Source organism: Canis lupus, chromosome 29, assembly GCF_048164855.1.
Source record: "Canis lupus baileyi chromosome 29, mCanLup2.hap1, whole genome shotgun sequence".
Taxonomy (NCBI): Eukaryota; Metazoa; Chordata; class Mammalia; order Carnivora; family Canidae; genus Canis; species Canis lupus.
Window position 1 is genome coordinate 33,861,912 of NC_132866.1, and position 22,029 is coordinate 33,883,940.

Below are 22,029 nucleotides of genomic sequence, written 5' to 3' on the forward strand. Positions count from 1 at the left end.
AGAAATTTGGTATCACTATTCATCTTCATTACTGCTAAACCAGCCATGGAAAGTTAAAGTGAGAAAATAAAGGATAATAACAATCATTTCTTGAATCACTTACGAGGTGCCAGCCACTATGCTGAGTGCTTTACCACATATTATCCCCTTCACGTATAACCATGTGAAGTGGGCACTCCTACTCCTCAGCTTTACAGATGGGGGAACAGAGGTGAAGGAGATGAAAAGTTTGCTCAATCATGCAGCTAATAAGTGGTACAGCTGGGATCTGGACCTAGATCCATCTGACACCAGAGAAGCCAACTCTTAACTACTATGCTGCATTATCACCCAGGGTGACCTATTGGCTGTTGGGGGCATCTCATAGATCATGTCTTATTTGACTCTGGAATGTAACCCCAACAATAGAATAAAGAAAGTATGGATGAAATATGGAAGAAAGTTTGGGTGCTGAAGCAAGTACACGAATGTCAGGAAGGACTGCAATTCCAACCAATTAAGAAAGAGTCTAGAAGACCTCCTAGATTAAGTAGTAACTAGAAGATGAGGTGGGTAGATGGAAGATGAAGAACTTGGCTGGGAAAGGGAGTGACAATTCCAGTATGCGAACATACATGGCTGGAGCAGAGAAAATGAGAGATTACATCGGAAGGGAAAGGTGGGCAAACTGAACTAAGGAATCTTTCCTGCAGACCACATGGAACCTTTGGAAGATCACGAGCAGGAAAATGGCACACAGGAAGCTGAGGAGGCAACTGAATTTGTGTGTGTTGGGGGTTGGGGTGGACAATGACAGGAGAGGCCAATGCCAGAGCCAGATAAACTCTGATGCGAAATGACAGGATGGGGTAAGAAGGGATAAGAAGACCTGAACAACCTCCACAGACACTTTCTATCAAATCTGAGCTGCAGCACAGAGAAGGGCATGAATAAAGGAAAGGAGGATGGAGGCTGGGAGGGAGGGAGGAAGAAGAAAGGAGGCTTTAGTTGGATTTAGAGGCTTACTGTGTGAGGATGAAAGTCAAAAAGGAGACAAAGATGACTGACTCCAAGTTCAAATCAGCATGAGGTTCCTATGTGGCTCAGGTGGTTGAGGCTCTGACTCTTGGTTTCGGCTGGGGACATGATCTCAGGATCCTGCGATTGAGCCCTGTGTGGAGCCCCGTGACTGACTGACCAGCTCCCTGCTCAGCAGAAAGTCTGTTGCTTCTCTCTCTCTCTCTCTCTCTCTGCCCCACCCCACCCCCCAGCTCCCTCTGGTTCCCTCTTCTCTAAAATAAATAAATAAATCTTTAAGCTCAAGTCTGTGCATCTTGAACAATGCTGGTTTTTTTTTTTAATGCTGCTGTTCTTTAAAGTCTTTTTTTTAATTTTTTAATTTTTTTTTAATTTTTATTTATTTATGATAGTCACACACAGAGAGAGAGAGGCAGAGACACAGGCAGAGGGAGAAGCAGGCTCCATGCACCGGGAGCCCGACGTGGGATTTGATCCCAGGTCTCCAGGATCGCGCCCTGGGCCAAAGGCAGGCGCCAAACCGCTGCGCCACCCAGGGATCCCTAATGCTGTTGTTCTTAACAGAAAAAAACAAAGAAAGGGAAACCAGGTTTCCTGGTTGGGGCTTGTGTTGGGGGATTGGGCGGCAGAAGCAGAGATGAGTTTTGTGTTTGTGTGCTTCAGCCTAACACAATAGAATCATCATTTGTGAATATTCCACATAAGCCTGAAACCTGGGAGAGGTATTTTTTTATAAATTTATTTTTTATTGGTGTTCAATTTGCCAACATATAGAATAACACCCAGTGCTCATCCCATCAAGTGCCCTCCTCAGTGCCCGTCACCCAGTCACCCCCCCCCCACCTCCCCTTCCACCACCCCTAGTTCATTTCCCAGAGTTAGGAGTCTCTCATGTTCTGTTCTGGGAGAGGTATTGAGGCTGGACTACAAATCTGGGAGTCATCTACTTCAAGAGGATCAAACTCTTCTCTGTGCCTAAAGAAAAAAGAAAAAAGAAAAAGAATCTGCAGCCTTTCTGATTATCCCCCTACTTTCAAAGTGAGGTGGACTCTGAGGGTAGAAGTAGTTGGGCCACTGTCAGTCATTGTCCACTGACAAGTTTTTAATTTGGCACTTGGCACATTAACTCATTTTATTCTCATCCACACTGTCCTGTGAAGAAGGCATTATTTCTCCATTTCAGAAGGTTCTGAGTAGTTGATTAGATTGTACAAGGTCATACAGTTTGTACATCAGCAAAACTAGGATTAAAAGTCAAATGGGATTCCCAAATCCAGAGGTGCCTGTTGTTGCAGTCACAGAGCTGGGTCAGTGGCATTAACTCATTGGTTTACTCAAAGGTCAAGGTCAGAATAGTCCTCTGAACCATTAGCCACCAAGCACAAACTCACCTCAAGACCCTGGAATGGGGATGCCAGTTTTTCAGCTTATGATGGTAGGCCATAAATATCCAAAAGCTCCTGGAAAATTCTTCTATTTTGGCCCTGGTAAGAGAGCCATGGCCCATTCAACCCCTCAGATCTGAATACAACAGTGTTAGCAGAAATGGCTTACCTTTGATAGTGATAGCAAAGATTTACAGAAGTCCTAAGTAAGTTAAACAAAAGTGTCATTCAAAACACAAATTTATTAAAAACCCATTTATGAAATCAAACATTCACAATTTCCCTTGGGACACTGACCAAGAAGATTCTCAGGTAGTAAAGTGGCTCTGAAGCCATTTACTGAGAGGTGTGTAAATAATTTTTTTTTATACATATATATAGCATGTGAGAACTGAGACTCTTTTATGTTAATTAAAAATACCAAGTTTAATTCTGTAACACATACTTCACTCAAAGACAATCATTCTGCAAAATAGAGCCGCCAATAATTGGACCCTTCTACAGCCTGGCACCTTTCTTTCCCCTTGGGAAGGAGCCGTCTCCTAGAAATGCAGACAGCTCGTCCCCAGACACAGGGAGTCGTCACCAGCCTCTAATAACTGCTTGTCTTGCCAGGAAGACGGGCAAGCCAGGGCAAGCCCATGGCCTGCAGCATCTGTGTCCAATTCACTCTCCTCAATAAGCAAACCTTCTTCTACCCTGAGAGCGGGGCAGATATCAGGCTGAACCATTTCATAAGCTCCAACCCAACAGAGGTCCATCTGGGATGCCACCCACCAGGCATGGCTTATGAAAGGTTTCTATTGCAAAAGAACCCTTCACTCCAGCCCTTCCATGTTTCTCATCGTCCATGGCTGTGCAAACCTCCCCCCTTAAACACTCCCTCCCAGGCAGCCAGCACCCCATCCAGCATCAGCTACTTGGGTCCCGCAAACGCTGTTCCAAATGGATCTGTCCAGGAGTCCTGCTTCCATGGTGGGAACTGGCAGGGAGTTTAAAAACCTAACTCTGAAGTCGTGAAAAATTACTCTTGACAGTTTCTGAATGAGCAGCATTGTCTTTGGAAGCAGAGTTGGATTCATTCATTCATCAAACAATGAACTACGGCTTTTTCCTAGGGTGTCAAGATGTTTGTTTGCTTTGTTGCTGCTGTTTGTTTTTGTTAGCTTCTACACTCAAACAGGATTTGGTTTTGCACAGCAGATTCTCCAAATGCAAGAAATTTTAAGATTTTTATGATTTCGTTGCTAACTGCAGCCTTTCATGAATAACTCTGGCCACCTAGTGGCTAGGTAAATCTACATGATAGTAGCCTCATTTGAGGTATAAAAGCTAAAGACCAAACTTAGTAGGTTCATTCTCTGAGGAGAAAGAGTAGTCAGTTCACAGAAATGACCGTCCTTCTTTGCCAGTGTAAGCCAGGCTATAGGTACACCTATCTAGCTAAATAGAACCACATGAACTTCTTGGCATAATAGATTAAAGATGAGTTTTTCTTGTTACTTAGGACATTACAGAAATCTCTTTTCTGACTTTTTCATACATATTCTTAAAGACAAAGACAGTGTCTCTGGAGTGCATAGCACTCAGTAGCAGTAATTCCCATTCTACAGAAGAGGAAACTAAGGCTCAGAGCTAGCCTAACAGCTAGTATGTGGCAGTGTCAAGACTCAAATACAGGGACGCCTAGGTGGCTCGGCAGTTGGGCGTCTGCCTTCAGTTCAGGGCATGATCCCAGGATCTGGGATCGAGTCCTGCGTCGGGCTCCTTGTGGGGAGCCTGCTTTCTCCCTCTGCCTGTGTCTCTGCCTCTCTCTCTCTGTGCCTCTCATAAATAAATAAAATCCTTAAAAAAAAAAAAAAAAAAGACTCAAATATATGCCAGCAGCCAACTCTCACTGATTTCCTTCCCTCTCTGAGTCTTGATCCAGTAAAGACACTGAGCTCAGACAATCCTAACCATATCCCATGGGCTCTGTAACAACTTACCCTGTTTTATCATTCTCTCCATTAACCTCAAACTTCTCACCTATATTAAGGGAAGGATGTAGCTCAGTGTTGGGGTGGGGGGGGTAGTAAAAGATATTTACAAGCAATTGAGGGTCTGTTTCTATACATAGGCAAATACGTGTGTACATTACCATTTACTGAGTACCTACTAGCTAAAGGGCATCCTATGACCTAGCATAGAGAAGGTATTCAATTAATGTTCAGTGAACAGAAGTCTGAATAAATTCATAAGCAAAATTTTAAAAATAATAATGAACTTTCTGCATTTGTATCTTTGAGGGGAGTCCCAGCCACTGCTAACTAGCTCCATGATCCTGAAGGAAATGTTCTCTCTGGCACCAATCCACTCATCTGCAAATGAGAAGCCAGTCTAAGGGGACGATTTGGCCCTTCCTCTCCAAGCAGCATGAGAATCCATAATGCTTGTTCGTGAATTTCTTAGAGAGGCCTCAGGAAGGGGCCCCTCTATGTCTGTTAGTTAGCTCTGCCATTCCTTAGCAGTCCTGAGCTCAATAAATACCTGATGATGGCCACTATGTAAGCAGACTAGACTGCAGAGTTAGCCAAAAGAGTTGAGTTTCCTAGAAAGTGAGTTTCTGTCAAATGAACCCAATTTTTCTCCTGGTTTACATTGTCCAAAATTAATTTTTCTTGGGCTGCCAGAAAATAATAGCTCCAAGATATAATAAAAGCATTCTCAGAAAATCAGCAATCAAAACAAAAGCACACAGATTTCCATTTCTAGCAATACAGTCGCCTAGCTATCCTGAAACACTATGGTGACGGGAAAAAAAAGTTGAAAATGCTAAACAAAAGAGGCACCTGCGTGGTTCAGTTGGTTGTGTCTGACTCTTGATTTTGGCTCAGGTCATGATCTCAGGGTTGTGAGATTGAGGCTCAGGGCTGAGATCCACGCTGGGCATAAAGCCTGCTTAAGATTCTCTCTCTCTCTCTCTCTCTCTCTCTCTCTCCCTACGCTCCACCTCTCCCCCCTATGAATAAATAAAATGCTAAACAAAACATAGAAAGCCCTCCTTTATTTTTTTTTTAAGATTTTACTTATTTATTCATGAGAGACACAAAGAGAGAGAGAGGCAGAGACACAGGCAGAGGGAGAAGCAGGTTCCATGCAGGGAGACTGATGAGCTAGATGCTTAACCGCTGAGCCACCCAGGCATCCCCAAAGCCCTCCTTTAAATAAGCAAACAAGTTTCCAAGAAAATAACAGTATTTTACCTTCCTGAGGCCACAGTTGAAGCAGGAGGCCAGAGTTAAGTGACTGCCTCCACTGGGGGCATCTATGGATCTGCAGGTATCTCATGTAGAGTGAAGGGCCAGACTAGCCTGCAGAAAGCCAGGACTCAAGTAGCCTATGCCCTGAGAAAAAAAACTAGAAGAAAATCCACCCAGCAGTGGCAAACAACAAAGAAAATGGTCTGGCACAGCCCTGGCTCTGGGTGAAACAAGAAAAAAACTAAAATTAAAATTTCCCTGAGATTATATAACCACAAATTTGACCACATACAGAGATTTGGGGCCATAAATTTTGGTATCTACATTGTGCCAAAAAAAGGCAAGGAAAGGGGATCCCTGGGTGGCGCAGCGGTTTGGCGCCTGCCTTTGGCCCAGGGCGCGATCCTGGAGATGCGGGATCGAGTCCCACGTCCGGCTCCCGGTGCATGGAGCCTGCTTCTCCCTCTGCCTGTGTCTCTGCCTCTCTCTCTCTCTGTCTGTGTGTGAGACTATCATAAATAAAGAAAAAAAATTTAAAAAAAAAAAAAAGGCAAGGAAAATTTCATTTAAAATAAAAAGTTGGGATGCCTGGGTGGCTCAGCAGTTAAGTGTCTGCCTTTGCCCCAGGGCGCGATCCTCGAGTCCCGGGATCAAGTCCCACATCAGGCTCCCTGTATGGAGCCTGCTTGTCTCTCTGCCTATGTCTCTGCCTCTCTCTCTCTGTGTGTCTCTTATGAATAAATAAGTAAAATCTTTAAAAATAAAATAAATAAAAGTGTCAGCAAATGAATTCACAATCAAAAATTACACAAAAGGAAATAAGACACCAAGAGTGGAAATCAGCAGAAACAACCAATAAAAGAACTTGATTCATAAAGACTTCAGGTATTAGAATTACTGGAAACAAAACATAAAATAAGAATGTTTAATATGTTTTTAAGAAATAGAAAGAATCAAAAACACAAATAAAAACTCATCTAAAAACAAACCAACTATAACTTCTTGAAATTAAAATATTTAAATTTAAATTTAAAATTCAATGCAAGGGTTAAGCCACAGATTTAAAAAAAAAAATCACAACTAAAGAAACCAAATAGGTCTGAAGAAATTTAACAGAAGACAACACATAAAGAAAGCCAAATATATGAAAAAGAGGGTAAGTAAACAAAAAGTTAGTGAGAAGGTCCCACAGATACTTAATTGGTACTCCAGAAGACAGTAAAAGAGAATGTTGAGAATTTGCCCAAATTGATCTGATTCCAATCTCTTATTCAGGAATTCCAATGCATTCAAAGCAGTGAATTCTAGACCAAGAAAGGATGTTTAAAGTAGCTAGAGTGAATGGGTGACGGGCACTGGGGGTTATTCTGTATGTTGGTAAATTGAACACCAATAAAAAATAAATTAAAATAAAATAAAAAATAAAATAAAATAAAATAAATTACAGAAATAAAAATAAATAAATAAATAAATAAAGTAGCTAGAGAGGGGATCCCTGGGTGGCTCAGCGGTTTGGCGCCAGCCTTTGGGCCCAGGTTGCAATCCTGGAGTCCCGGGATGGAGTCCCACATCGGGCTCCGAGCATGGAGCCTGCTTCTCCCCATGCCTGTGTCTCTGCCTCTGTGTGTGTGTGTGTGTCTATCATAAATAAAAAATAAATAAATAAATAAATAAATAAATAAATCTTTAAAATAAATAAATAAATAAATAAATAAAGTAGCTAGAGAGCAAAGATGGACTCCTTCAGAGGAATTAAAATTAAAATTAAGCTTAGCGAACACTTCTCAATGACAGGAGTCAGTAGACAGTGGGATAAGACCTTCAAAGTGCTGAGAGAAAATAACTTTCAACCTAAAATTATGGACTTAGAGAAATTATCTTTCATGAATGAGAGTAAAGGTACTTTTAGGTAAACAAAAACAGAAAATTCACCAAAAGACTCTCACTAGACGTGTTTCTTAAAGAACATACTCCTAAAAGGAATATGGCCCAGAGGAATAGCTGAGCTATAGGAAGAGGGATGAAACACATGGTATACATGTAACTAAATAATTCTGACTATAGAATCACTACTAAAAAGCTTAATAAGAAGAATGTCACTTTCCAAAAATATAGCAGTACTCCACTCTGATATTTCTGAGTAATATTCATTCTTAAAATAAACCAAAGTGAAAACACAGATTTAACAAATATTTTTACCCCTTTCCACGTCTTTCCTCAAGCCTCCTTGCCTCTGCTTTTTTCTACCTTTGGGTACATAAAGTTAAAAGCTGTATTGGCCAAACCTACCTAAATATAAAAGCAGTTATCAGAGTGTCAAACACCATAAAAAGATGATTCAGGAAATCTTTGGTGACCGAATAAGAGCACATTGGGCAGACTGCCGAGGTTGGAAGTGAGACACAGGAAGGGGTGAGGGACAAGTCAGTTATGGGTGAGATGAGACGTGGGGCCAGGTCACCAGAGGACAAGGACAAGCTCAGGGGTCCAGGGGTACCTTGGAGCTCTTAGAAGTCTCTACTCTAAGCCTGGAGGTAATCCTTCCAGAGTAAACCAGGATTTACTTAGCAGAAATTCCAACTTCAGGAATCCGTGAATTGTGTGCAATCCCAAAGAATTAATATTTTTCTCTTTTAAGACTTATTTCTTCAAGGTATCTTAAGCTGACACTTTGTGAGTGCTGATTCCATACCAGGCACAGAGCACTTTAGATTGTTGTTTACTCTTCAAACGAACCTTATGAGGAGATTACTATTTTTATTGTCCCAAGGAAACCAAAGTTTAGGGAAGTTAAGTAATTTGCCCAAGGTAGTAGAGCTAGTAGGGGATCAAGTCAGGACCTGAACCCAAGTTAGTCTGACTTCAGAGCTCATACTATCCATCACTATCTTTTTCTGCCTCCCTTAGCTCTTTTTACTATAATAAGACCCTATTTATATTTTTTCAAGGTATAGACCACCACGTGATAATAAAGCAACTGTGTGTGTATATATATCTAATTTATATTATTGTGTACATTTTACATGTTAATGATGAAAATTAACTACATTATATATGTACATATGACTTGATTTATTTTCTTTAATTTAATAGAAGGCAAGAACTTAAGTCTTTCATCAACTCAGGGACCCACAGTCTGGGGCATCACTATTTGAGAACACTCTATGTCTTATTCATCTTTGTGTTCTCCATCTTTAGCACACAGTAAGTGCTTTATAAATGTCTGACTTTCTCAATAGCCTAAACAGTTCCATGCTTTTGGGTGAAGACTGCTTGGAGGTTTAAGAGGTGTTAGAGTATACTAGTAAGGTAAGGATTAAAAAGACAATAACAGGGCAGCCCGGGTGGCTCAGCAGTTTAGCGCCGCCTTCAGCCCAGGGCCTGATCCTGGAGACCCGGGATCGAGTCCCACATCAGGCTCCCTGCATGGAGCCTGCTTCTCCCTCTGCCTGTGTCACTGCCTCTCTCTCTCTCTCTCTGTGTGTGTCTCATGAATAAATAATAAAATCTTAAAAATAATAATAATAATAATAAAATTTAAAAAAAAAAAGACAATAACAGCTTTCCAAAACATGGTCCAAAAAGCTCTGACAGCGTCAGGAGAAATGGATTCCTCTTCCAGTTCTGTCATTAGCTATGTAGCTATTTCACTTCCCTGCAGTGGTATAAATACTACAACATAAACATTTAACAACAATAAAACATGGCCCTGATTTGTACCACTTGCCAATTTCCATGGTATAAAATCTCCCACCATGGCTGATTTCCAGGTAACATGCCATTACTCGGTCACTGACACCACTTTGAACACAGACATGCAGTAGCACATCATTTTCCAGTATTTCCACCCTTCACATACAACACACACAACTCCAAGAGCTTCAATTATAGTAAAATACAATAACTAGTAGGTGATGAGTTTTGAGTATTTATGACCTTGGTTTACTTATTTAATACATAATTTATTGCATTATAATTTAGTTATGCTTATATAATTTTATTTTTTAAATGGCTGTACCACATTATGAAATTCCTGAAAATGTAACAACACCGAGTCACAAGCTGGCTCCCTAGATCTTATCTGTCTCATCTACAAAATTCTAAGAATCATGCAAAACTTTAAGACTGAGGATTTGTGTAAAGATTAAAACTACAGAAGTATTTATCACATTGTTGTTTATAAAATCATAAACTATAAATACATTAAGCCTCTGACAATAGATCAACTAATAACAACAGTAATGTTCACCAAACACTTACCGTGTGCCTGGTGCCACAGTCACCTCCTTCCTACTTTCCAGTTAGCAAACTCACCAACTGACCATCGATCTTTCTAGAAAACATCCTGCCAGGAGCGAGCTGAACATCTGGCCTAGTTGGCCCCTTTCCAGTACTCTGTAGTCTGTTCCTACGAGTGAGGCTGTGTTCTTCAAAAGTAAGGGATGTTTGTCCCTAACCTTGTCTGAGCCCACTGTACTTGTTACAGTGTGTGCTCTAGTTAACTATTACACACTACAAAGAAATGAGCGTGATAAGAGGGAGTTACTGTTTCTCTAAATCTCATTTCAATGCTTTGGAAAGATGGCTTGAGACAAAAACGCTTTCAAATTGGGTGTGAGGAAAAAAACTCAAAAAATGGGGGAAATCATAAATATAAGAGAGAGTGCATTCAAGGTACACACTTATACTAAAAAATATTCTTTGCTGTTTGTCTGAAATTTGAATTTAACTGAGTGTCGGGTGTTTCGATGGCCACTCTACTTGTGGCGCCTCTACATACTCCTTATCCTAAGCACCCCAAACATCAGCTTCACCCATAGGAAACTATTTTATACTTACAGTAACCTTTGTGTCCCTACAGACCTCTGTCTGCCAGCAGAAAGAAAAATCGCTCTCCTCCTCTAGGACAAAGGTTGGGCCTCTTCTAGCGCACAGTGAGGAGCTTCCCTAGAAGGTGGCCTGAGCAGCTGGCTCAGTGGGAGCCAGAGGTCCACATGAGATCCACAACATTCCTAGTGCTTGAGACAGTGAGAAGGCAAGGCAAGGCAAGGCAAGAAGACAACCCTCGCCTACTTGACACTTTTGGCCAGGAGTAGCCTAGCTCTTAAGTAGGCCTGGGAAGCCAACCAAAATTTCCCACAAGACACCCCCCCCCCCATGCTCTTCCCATACATCCAAATCCTTTTGAAATCCCTACTCCTGGATTAAACAACCCATCTTCAACTGCAAGTGAAGTCATGTATATATCCTTCAAATGAGTCCAAATTCCACTTAAACAGAAAAAGCCTTTCCCAGTCACGTCTGCCCAAAATAGAAGGGGAGACATTGTCTAAAGGCGCTAGAGCATTGCACAGAACACACGTGTGTAAACTTTCCCCTTGTCTTAGGGACTATATATTTGGATGACACATTTTGACACCCCCATGAAAGGTGGGGTTGCTACTGCTGTGAGGAAATTGCCTATGATTAGGGGAATATGTGGAAGGACAGGAATGTCTCTTTGGAGCACCTCACACGTGGTAATAGCTGTCATGAAAATGACCCCAATTTTGCCTCTTCTCACTGGGGAACAAGAGAGGAATTTACTTCCCTGTCTTTGAAAGGGGTATCCTTGGTGTGAGTTTTAGATGTAGCGGATTTCTAACTTTTAGGAAAACCTATAGGTTTAGGCAGAGGCGGCATGAAGGCCCACAGCTGGAAACCAAAATCTTGGATTCTGGTGATTGGGAGTTTAACAATGATGCTATTTGAGAGTGGAAAAACTGGAAAGGGTCATGATTGGATTGCTAAAATGAATGAGGTGCCTCACCTGTAGAATTCTCTGTTGCCACTAAACAAGACACTGAAGACTAATGATGTAGAAGATAATCGATACATAATTAGGTGAAAAGTTGTGAAACATGTGCAATAATAATTCACCAAAATGCGGAGCGTGGTAATCTCTGAGTGATAGAATTACTTCTTTTTCACTAATACTCATTTACTTTTTTTTTAACAATTGAAAAAAAGAAAAACTCATTCTATACATATAAAAAACCTTTAAGCACTTCAGAAGCAAAAATCTGTGCTTTTAATTCAGGAAAAAAAAAAAAAACAAGGAACCAAAATCTATTAAAATCAAACCATGGAAGGAAATTCGACAGGGCTTCAAACCATTCTCTACATCACAGAAATAACATTTGTGAAACTTTAGATTTATAGACTTCCCATGAAGCCAATAAGGGTATATGTGAGCTACAAAGATCACAATGATAACACAGAGAACAGTTAGCAGTTCCAGAACTCTTCCTTACTCTGCACCAGGCATCAGGCTTAACACTGCATTATCTCAGTTTCTTAGCAACCCTACAAAGTAGATAGTATCATTATCCCCAATGTTCAAGGTTCAGGATGTAAAGTGCCTTGCCTAAGGACCCACAGCAAGCAAACAGATGACCCTGACCCTTCGCCCTGCGTCTGAGCAAATACTGGCCTCAGTTTCCACGTGCCGCACCTCTGAGTGTCTCTAACAAATGATGTCTCTCAGGCATAATTAGGCCAGCATTCTGAACTGTCAACGAGATCTTTTTCCTATTTTGATTGTCAGAAAGAAAGAAAGAAAGAAAGAAAGAAAGAAAGAAAGAAAGAAAAGAAAAGGAAAAGAAAGAAAAAAGAAAAGAAAAGAAAAGAAAAAAGAAAGAAAAGAAAAGAAAAGAAAAGAAAAGAAAAGAAAAGAAAAGAAAAGAAAAGAAAAGAAAAGAAAAGAAAAGAAAAAGAAACTCTAAAGGCACCAAGAATCCGTGTACTTTCTTCAGCAGTTCTGGGGGTGGGGGGAGTTAACCCAGGTCTATAGTCCTGGGCACTAGAACGAATGCCAGCAAGCATCAAAAAAAAAGGTAGTCTGGTCAACCAGCTGGTTATCTGTAGAATAGCCAGTTGGCTCAAGGACTGAACTAGATTGCTTTCCTAAATGTTCTAATTGGATGCCTGACTTCAGTTCCCTCCTTCTATCCCCTACTCCTACTCCTGCACCAACCCCCTCACCCAGGGAGGAAGAAAACCAAGGTGGGTCTATAATAAATACAGGTCTATAATAAATACAGTCTGCACAACAGGGCAGAGAATGAAGACTAACGACCAGGTGTTTCTCTACACAACAAACAATCTTTTGATGTTTGTTTTTCTTTTGTTTTGCTATTCTCCCTGAACTCTGTCTTATTAATTAAATAAAGCCTGGTTGGATATCTTGTCTTTGAAAACTATAGCAACATCGAAACACACCAGCCTCTATGGCAGGGTTCTACGATCTCCCTTCCCCATTTACCTAGACAGAAGGAAGACAGTCTTGACCTCTAAAGCTATAGGTATTTACCACCAAGACTATCACATACACTACTTGTTAAGACTTTTAACTAGTGAAATGGTCCCAGCAGCCCAGATCTCACTAGCAACATGGCAGTGAAGTTTATTTAGAAAGAGCATAAACAAGCCAAAGGTATGAGGAAGCTGGTGCCTTCCCCACACAGACCTCCTTGGCGTTAATCACAGAAACGGTGTGTTTCAGGAGTCTAGCTTAAAGGGAGTAAGAAAACCCGACGCTGCATTCCATAATTCTTATTCACTACTAAAGCCGTGAGGCCAGGATGTGTGTTTAAAGCCTCTTTAATTCAAAGACCTGTTATCTTTACTTGACCTTATTTCCTGTCATTGGCAAGAATCAAGCTGCTTCTATTCCCCCTAATAGCCATATAGTATAACTCTTGCTGGGAACAACTGCTGTGTGTACCTTCCTTTGTGGCAGGCCGCAATCTTGGGAAGTAATATGTCTGTTTTAAAAAGAGTCATTTACAGCCTGCTGTTTGACCTAAGGGATTCAGAAGCCCACCCTTTTCTGGCCTCATACACTGTATTTCCTTCCTGGGTTTTTCGCAGGTTTAATGCAGCACAGGTGGTGGTGTGTTTCCAAACCAGGTGTCTGAGGCTAAAGACATTTGCTGAAATATTCAGCTTGGATCTTTCTTTTTGGCTTGGAATTTAGCACTGTGAACTGCTGAGACTTGGTGATGGCTTTACTTTTTTTTTTTTTTTTTTATTACATTTCTGACTGTCCTTTACACAGGTTTTCCTCCCTGCAGTTTACTGCTCCTTGGAGATGCTATAAAATCTTTGCAGTTTACTTACCTACACTTCTCAATGTAGTGTCGATGCCACACACACAAACTGGACACTCTCTGGTTGATTGGGTATAGGGCTGGGGCTGCAACTACTTAACATCTTAAACATGAAGACATCAGAGTTCAGAGATAGTAAGGGACACCTCCGACCCCACTCAACTCCCATCCATCCACCCCACCCCTTCCTTCCCCCACCCGGCTACCAACACTTAGCGTCACGTAGTTGACATGATAGGGAAGGCCTGAACTCTGCTTCTTTTTGACCTTGCAACGGTTGCTTCCATATAATAGAAACCCCTTCACTTCAGTGTTATGAAGACCAGAGTTGTGTTCACATTATAAGCAGTACATATTTATATATTATATGATATAAATAAAATTTCATATCTGTTTATTTGCTTGCCTAGTGTTTATGTTCCTCACAAGACTCTAAGCTCCACATGTAAGGAAACCAGGTAGATGAACCTAGCACCTTAAACACAGTAGGAGGGCAGCCTGGGGGGCTGTGGTTTAGTGCCACCTTCAGCCCAGGGTGTGATCCTGGAGACCCAGGATTGAGTCCCACGTCAGGCTCCCTGCATGGAGCCTGCTTCTGCCTCTGCCTGTGTCTCTGCCTCTCTCTCTCTGTGTGTGTGTGTGTGTGTGTGTGTGTGTGTGTGTGTGTGTGTCTCATGAATAAACAAATAATATCTTTAGGGCAGCCTGGGTGGCTCGACGGTTTAGCAACACCTTCAGCCCAGGGCATGATCCTGGGGACGTGGGATCGAGTCCCACATCAGGCTCCCTGTGTGGAGCCTGCTTTTCCCTCTGCCTGTGTCTCTTTTTTTATTTTTATTTTTTTTAATTTTTATTTATTTATGATAGTCACACAGAGAGAGCGAGAGAGGCAAAGACACAGGCAGAGGGAGAAACAGGCTCCATGCACCGGGAGCCCGATGTGGGACTCGATCCCGGGTCTCCAGGATAGCGCCCTGGGCCAAAGGCAGGCGCCAAACCGCTGCGCCACCCAGGGATCCCTCTGCCTGTGTCTCTGCCTCTCTTTCTCTGTCTCTGTGTGTCTCTCATGAATAAATAAATAAAATATTTTAAAAATAAATAAATAAAATATTAAAAAAAAACATGGTAGGAGCTCAGAAATTTTGTTTAAAAAGGTAAATAAGCGATTTACAGATGCTAAACAGCACCATGGGAATGAAATAACCAAAATCCAAAATGCAGAAAATTCTATAGGACAAATACCAGTTTCTTCAGCAAATACATTTTTTTAAGATTTTATTTTTTTGAGAGAGAGAGCCCACATACAAGTGGAAGGGAGGGGCAGAGGAAGAAGCAGATTCCTCCTTGGGTAGGGGCACCAATGCAAGGCTCGAACCCAGGACCCTGGGATCATAACCTGAGACAAAGGGAGACATTAACTGAGCCACGAGGGACCCCCCAACAAAAACATTCCAAGACAAAAAACGTAGGGAAGAAATCTAGAGATTAAGAGATTTGAGGAACCTATGAATCAGATGTGAAATGTCAAAGTGATGAGATAGGAAAATCTCAGACTGCTTGGATGCTAGTTAATATCATTGTTATTTTCTTGTAGGTATAACAATAATATGGTGGTTGTGTTTAAGTAAGAGTACCTATCTTTTAGAAATACATACCAAAATATTTACAGCTGAGCTGATAAGATGTCAGGAATTTTTTTTTGAGAGAGAGAAAGAGTGAGTGGCAAGGGAGGGGCAGAGGGAGATGGAGAGAGAGAATCTTGAGCAGAGCCCGACTCAGGGCTCAATATCATGACCCTGAGATCAGGACTTGAGCCAAAATTAAGAGTCAGACACTTAACTGGCAGAGCCACCCAGGTGCCCCAAGATGTCAGGAATTTTGTGTATAATCTGGGGGTGGGAGGGGTGATTGGGAGTGGAGATGAAAGAGGATTGACCTGAAGTTGATCACTGTTGAAACTGAAGGAAGTTTATCTGGGTTTGGGGGGTGTCCATGGACTATTTTGTTATTTTGTGTATGTTTGAGATTTTCTATAATAATTTAGAAGTAAGGAAGAAAGGGAGAGAAAAAGAAAAATGGAAAGGAGGGAAGATACCACCTTTACAGTCAAACCTGGATTCAAATCTTGGCTCCCTCACTTATCAGCTGTAACATTCAAGGTTACAATTTATCATCACCAGCCAGTTTCCATAACTGTGATGGGACTAAAAATAGCACCTGTCTCCTAGTAAGAATCAAATGAAATCCCATATGTAAAGTATGTCTAATAACTTAACACCCGAAGAATAAGCCAATCAAGAAATGGGCAGAAGACATGAACAGACATTTCTCCAAAGAAGACATACAAATGGCTAACAGACACATGAAAAAATGTTCATCATCACTTGGCATCAGAGAAATACAATTCAAAACCACAATGAGATACCACCTCACACCAGTTAGAATGGCTAAAAGTAACAATACAAGAAACAACAGGTGTTGGCAAGGATGCAGAGAAAGGGGAACCCCTCCTAAACTGTTGGTAGGAATGCAAGCTGGTGCAGCCACTCTGGAAGACAGTATGGAGGTTCCTCAAAAAGTTGAAAGTAGAGCTACCCTACGACCCAGCAATTGCACTACTGGGTATTCATCCCAAAGATATAGTTGCTGTGATCCGAAGGAGCACCTACACCCCAATGTTTATCAGCAGTAATGTCCATAATAGCCAAACTATGGAAAGAGCCTAGATGTCCATTGACAGATGAATGGATAAAGAAGATGTGGTGTATATATACAATAGAATACTACTCAGCCATCAAAAAAATGAAATCTTGCCATTTACAATGACATGGATTGAACTAGAGGGTATTATGCTAAGTGAAATAAGTCAATCAGAGAAAGACAATTATCCTATGATCTTCTATGTGTAATTTAAGAAACAAAACAGAAGATCATAGGGGAAGGGAGGGTAAAGCAAAACAAAATGAAAACAGAGAGGAAGGCACACCATAAAAAACTCTTAATCATAGGAAACAAACTGAGGGTCACTGGAGGGGAGGTGAATGGAGGGGATAGGGTAACTGGTGATGGACATTAAGGAAGGCACACGATATGATGAGCACTGGGTGTTCTATCAGACTGATGAATCACTGACCTCTACCTCTGAAACCAGTAATGTGTTAATTAATTGAATTTAATAAAATCAAAAATCATAAAAAGTGTGTCTAACAAATAGCATGTAATAAATGGTAATTGTCCTGAAGACCAAATGTTAAACATGTTATCCAAGTATAATGTGCTAAAAAAGATTACATTTTAACAACAAAAATTACTAAAATTCCAGAATCCTGAGTAGATACCATGCTAGATGTTCTATAGTCAAAACTCATTTAATCCTCATACTTAAAGTGAATCCTCTCTAAGCAAGATTTTTTAAGGTTTTATTTATTTGAGAGAACTCATGAGTGAGAACACAGGCAGGGGAGAGGGAGGAGCAGGGAGCCCTACTCAGGGACTCGATCCCAGAACCCCTGGATCATGACCTGAGCAGAATGCAGCTGCTTAACTGACTGAGCATAATCATAAAAATAGTTATTCTCACAAAAATATCAGAGGACTTCATCCATTTTCTGAAGGCTTTTTAAATATCTCATATTCAGATCATTTTCTTTTGAATCATTCTATCAACTTTCTCTCTTCCAATTAATAACTGAACAAATCCTACCAGATTCATATTTGGTAATGGCTTTGTCTGAAACCATAGGAATTCTCCAACATGACCCTTCAGCACACTTCCTGAAGTCCTGCATCTTCTCAAGATTTATTTATAGTTTTTTTGGCTAGATGCTGATATTGAGTAGGAAGGAGGGGAACAGAGGGATATTAATTTTATAAATTGTTAGTTATTAGAGAATTCTGCTCCCCTGTGCAACCTGCCAATTGTTGAGACTAGAATACTGGATCTCCAGTGACCTCCTCCTATAACTGCAAATTTCACATAAATCGTGCATAGCTGGATACTCCTGAAAAGCATTATTAGACTTGACATTTGAGTATTTCAATCCAAAATGGTTTAGGCCTAATTATCTTTCCAATTCCCCCAAATCTCTATTTCTCTTTGATTTTATGAATGTAGATGAAACAACATCCTCTTAAACCCATTCAGATGGACAAAGCTGAAAGAGCACCAGAGGCTACCAAAGGCAATGTTAAAAAGTTAAATATGTACCTTGGCCTTTTGTAGTTGTGTTAACCAAAATTCACTCCTGATGCTTAACCAGAGAATTCCTTCCAATTCAATCCATGCAAATAAAAAGTTCAGCTCTAACATACAAAGTAAAATAGGGAATGTCACCATAGGGGGCAAAATATCATTGTATTTTTTTGCCTTATCCCCTAATGCAAACATAATCTCCATTGATTATTTTAAATAATGTCATAATGCAAAAAAATCTGAGCAGTATAGGACAGGGATCAGGGGAAAGTACATAAATATGAGAGATTTTACTTCCTAAACCACATAAAACCCTGCAAAGATAAACAGCATATAGCCAACTGAGTTTATATCCATAAATGTGAAAATCTGCCTACACCAATGTTGACCAAAGTTGCCTGAGCACACGGGAATTAGGTTTGGAGCCTATTAAACATAGATTCTCGGGATCCTCCTACAGAAATTCTAATCAATAGGTCTAGGAATAGAGCCCAAGAATTGATACCTTTTAACAAGTATCCCAGGAATCCTTATGCTCACATAAGTTTAAAAACCACTGACTTGGTCAAATTAGAACTTTATTTTTTTTAAGATTATTTATTTACTTATTCATGAGAGAGAGGCAGAGACACAGGCAGAGGGAGAAGCAGGCTCCATATGGGGAGCCTAACGTGGGACTCGATCCTGGGACTCCAGGATCACGCCCTGGGCTGAAGGTGGGCACTAAACCGCTGAGCCACCCAGAGATCCCCAAATTAGAACTTTAAAAGTGAGTATGGTTAAACAATGAACACAGGGCCTCCATCCAGCTGATCTCTGGAGTCAACATGAAAAGGAAACTGAAACAGTCTTTGACATCAGGCAGATGTTAGGTTGGATCTCGGCTTTGTTATTTACTTGCTCAAAAGCCCTTGAACAAGTAGCAAACATTACTACGCTTTTTTCTCCTTGTATGTAAAATGGGTGTAACATGGACCCACGAATTTTTACAAAACTAAATAAGGTGAGAGGACTCAGTACCGTGTATGATAGATAGCAGTCAGTGTGCTCAGTTAATTCCCTTCCTCTTTTATATCTTTAAAAACATTTTAAAGGTTTTATTTATTCATTCATGAGAGACACAGAGAGAGAGAGAGGCAGAGACATAGGCAGAGGGACAAGAAGGCTCCATGCAGGGAGCCTGATGTGGGATTTGACCCTGGGTTGCCAGGATCACACCCCGGGCCGAAGGCGGCACTAGACCACTGAGCCACCCGGGCTGCCCCCCTTCCTCTTTTATATTTTAAATGGGCCCCACAGAGAATAGTGCAGGGCAACATGAGCTCTGAGAGTTGGCATGCTTCCTACGGGTCAGGTGCCCACTGCCATATCCTCCTCTGCCAGACCCCCAACTGCTGCTTCCCATTCATCCTCCCCACTGCCCCCCGTCACGCAGGACTCCCTTGGGTGATATTAGACACACCACAGCCGTAATGTGCCAGTGAAGACAACCTGGTGACAGGTATGAAGAACCGGTCCCCTCTTCCTTCCCCACAAGGGGCTCATCCCCACACCACACTTTATTCTGTCACAGTCTCCCCTTCTGTTACGAGCAACAGCCATTACTTTCACAGGAAACCTCTAACTTTTCTTTCCCTTCTTTTGCTCAGAGACCTCAGAAAACTCTTCCTCTTACCTGCCTCCACCTCTCGCCACCTGCGTTCTATGTGGGTGCCAGAACCAAGCTTAATAGGGGCTGCCGAACAGGAGGACAGCTCTAGGAGTTCTTCCATCTGACGCACAGGAGAGCCATCTGTTCAAAAGTGAAGCTGGAACGAAGAGCCTTGCTATCCACCTGGCGAGTTCTTGAAGACACCCAAAAGTTCTCCTCAGGATCACTCCAGAAACTTGTGCCTCTTTCTTAACCTTCGAGAGAAAACTTTATCAAATACCAACACAGTCACATGCGACTTGTTTTTCATCTTTTTACTGCTGCTCTTGGAGGTGAGGGACCCTCGTCCAGGCTCACCTGGAATCACTGAGGCCCACAAATGTGAAGGCCATGATCTTCCCCCTACTCTGACGTGCTTCTTGGCACTCATTCCGGCGTACCCTTCAGAGGGAAGTGGTGAAAACCCTGTGGTTACTGGGGGCTTCTCCCCTCTTTGGTTTCTCTCTCTCTTTTCTCTCCTCCCCATCTATTGCTTTTCCCACTTCTCAATTTAGCACCGTCAGACCTGGATCCAAATTCTGACAGTCTGACTTACTTAGTGTGTGACATGGAGCATACTACTCTTCTGGGCCTCAGTGTTCTCATCTTTAAGGTGGGAGTAGTTACAGTACCAACTTCATAAGATCACTGTGAAAATGAAATATATTAATAAATTCAGAAAAGCATGTGTGTGCATGTGAGCAGGTGCATGTGTCTGTGTGTCTTGCACTTAGCATCATGGCTGGCATAGAGTAAGCATTCAATAAATGTTAGCTGTTGCTTTTGATAGTTCCTTTGAGTCTTTTACCTACGCTAGCATGGGCTTGCCAGAAAATCTGGAGAATATTCCTGGGCTCCTCAAGTGCCAGACTCATCCTCACTACTGGAAGGAGATGTGTTCAATAAAGTCACAGCAGAGAAGGAATGAAAAGCTTTCGTGAGGTCAAGGAGCCTGTCGGATTTTTTTCAAGGGAGATTCACTTTTGTTAGGTTCTATTTTCCAAACCATGACAACTTCTTCAGGTCAGGAAACAACAGATGCCATTTAGCCTTTGAACACACTTTAATTTTTTACCGAAAGTAAAGATGTATTTTAATTTTCTAAATATAAACCAGGCATGATTATTGAGGATAATTTGGGAAAACACAGAAAGGTTCAAAGAAAATGAAAATCACCTGAAATCCCCTCCTTCCAGGGGCAAACCACTAAGAACATTGCAATCTTTTCCATATGCATATATCTCTATGTTTGTTAAAAATATACTTCTACCATTTTTTAAATGTTTTTGTTATATTTTTTTGTTTTGCTTTTGTCACTTAACTTATACAGTGCATATTTCCCAGGATTAAACATTCATCAAAAATGACTATATCGTAATCCATTATGAAAATACGCCATGATTATTAACATTCTTCATTGCTTCCAATTTTATACAGTTTAAACAACCTTGAAGTGAACATTTTTATCAGAATTTTTTTTGTTCTCAATTCTGAGTATTTGGGGGAGGTATCTGGAGGGGGGCTGCCAGGGTCAGAGGGGAATGCCTTTCCTAAGACGCTCGCTCGGCAGATACTGCAAAATCTTTCAGGAAGGTTGTGCCGCTTTACAATCCCATCAGCAAAGTCAGAAGGACCTAAAGGTTTGGTTTTGTTTTGTTTTTTAGTTTCTGGGTCCTAGTGAATAACCCGGGTGGCTTGTGACCAGAGGTTGCAAAGGGCTACGCACCGGAGCGCTGGAGAGGGACGCACACTGCTTCCCGCCTGCTTGTTTGCTTCAAGAAGAGCTCAGGTGCATTAAAGAGGCACCGCGCTTCCAACAGCTCCTGTGGCCTGACACTACCCGAAATTTCTCCACCATCGTTTTAGCAAACTCCAAAGGCAGCCGCGTGCAGAACACCGTGAAAGCCTCCTCACCCAACTAACCAACTCAGCTCCTCACGTCGCCCCTGGAGCGCCAAGCCCCAGGGGAACCGCCTACTCCCGCCCGGGGGCTGCGGCCCACCGCCCCGCGGCTCCTCCCGCGGCTCCTCCCGCGGCTCCTCCCGCGGCTCCTCCCGCGGCTCCTCCCGCGGCTCCTCCCGCGGCTCCTCCCGCGGCTCCTCCCGCGGCTCCTCCCGCGGCTCCTCCCGCGGCTCCCACGACCCGTAGGCCCCGCCCCGCCCCTGCGCCTGCGCAGACAGCAGGTGCGCCTCGCCCGGAGCAGGTGCCCGGCTCGGCTCGCAGTGTTGAATGAATGATTTGTCTTGCCTTGTCCTTCAAAGAGCTTTCTATACTGGTAACACGTGCCCGACAGGTGCTTTTTTTTTTTTTTTTTTAAGATTTTATTTATTCAGGAGAGACACAGAGGCAGAGA

General features: G+C 41.9%; 1 long non-coding RNA gene across 1 annotated transcript; it reads right to left on the reverse strand.

Moving 5' to 3' along the window:
- Positions 1–1,862: 1,862 nt before the first annotated feature.
- LOC140620594 (uncharacterized) lies at positions 1,863–21,704 on the reverse strand. Its single transcript, XR_012020339.1, has 3 exons — positions 21,403–21,704; positions 19,662–19,891; positions 1,863–1,992 (listed from the first exon to the last, which is right to left on the reverse strand). It is a non-coding gene; the product is annotated as an uncharacterized lncRNA (long non-coding RNA).
- Positions 21,705–22,029: the final 325 nt, after the last annotated feature.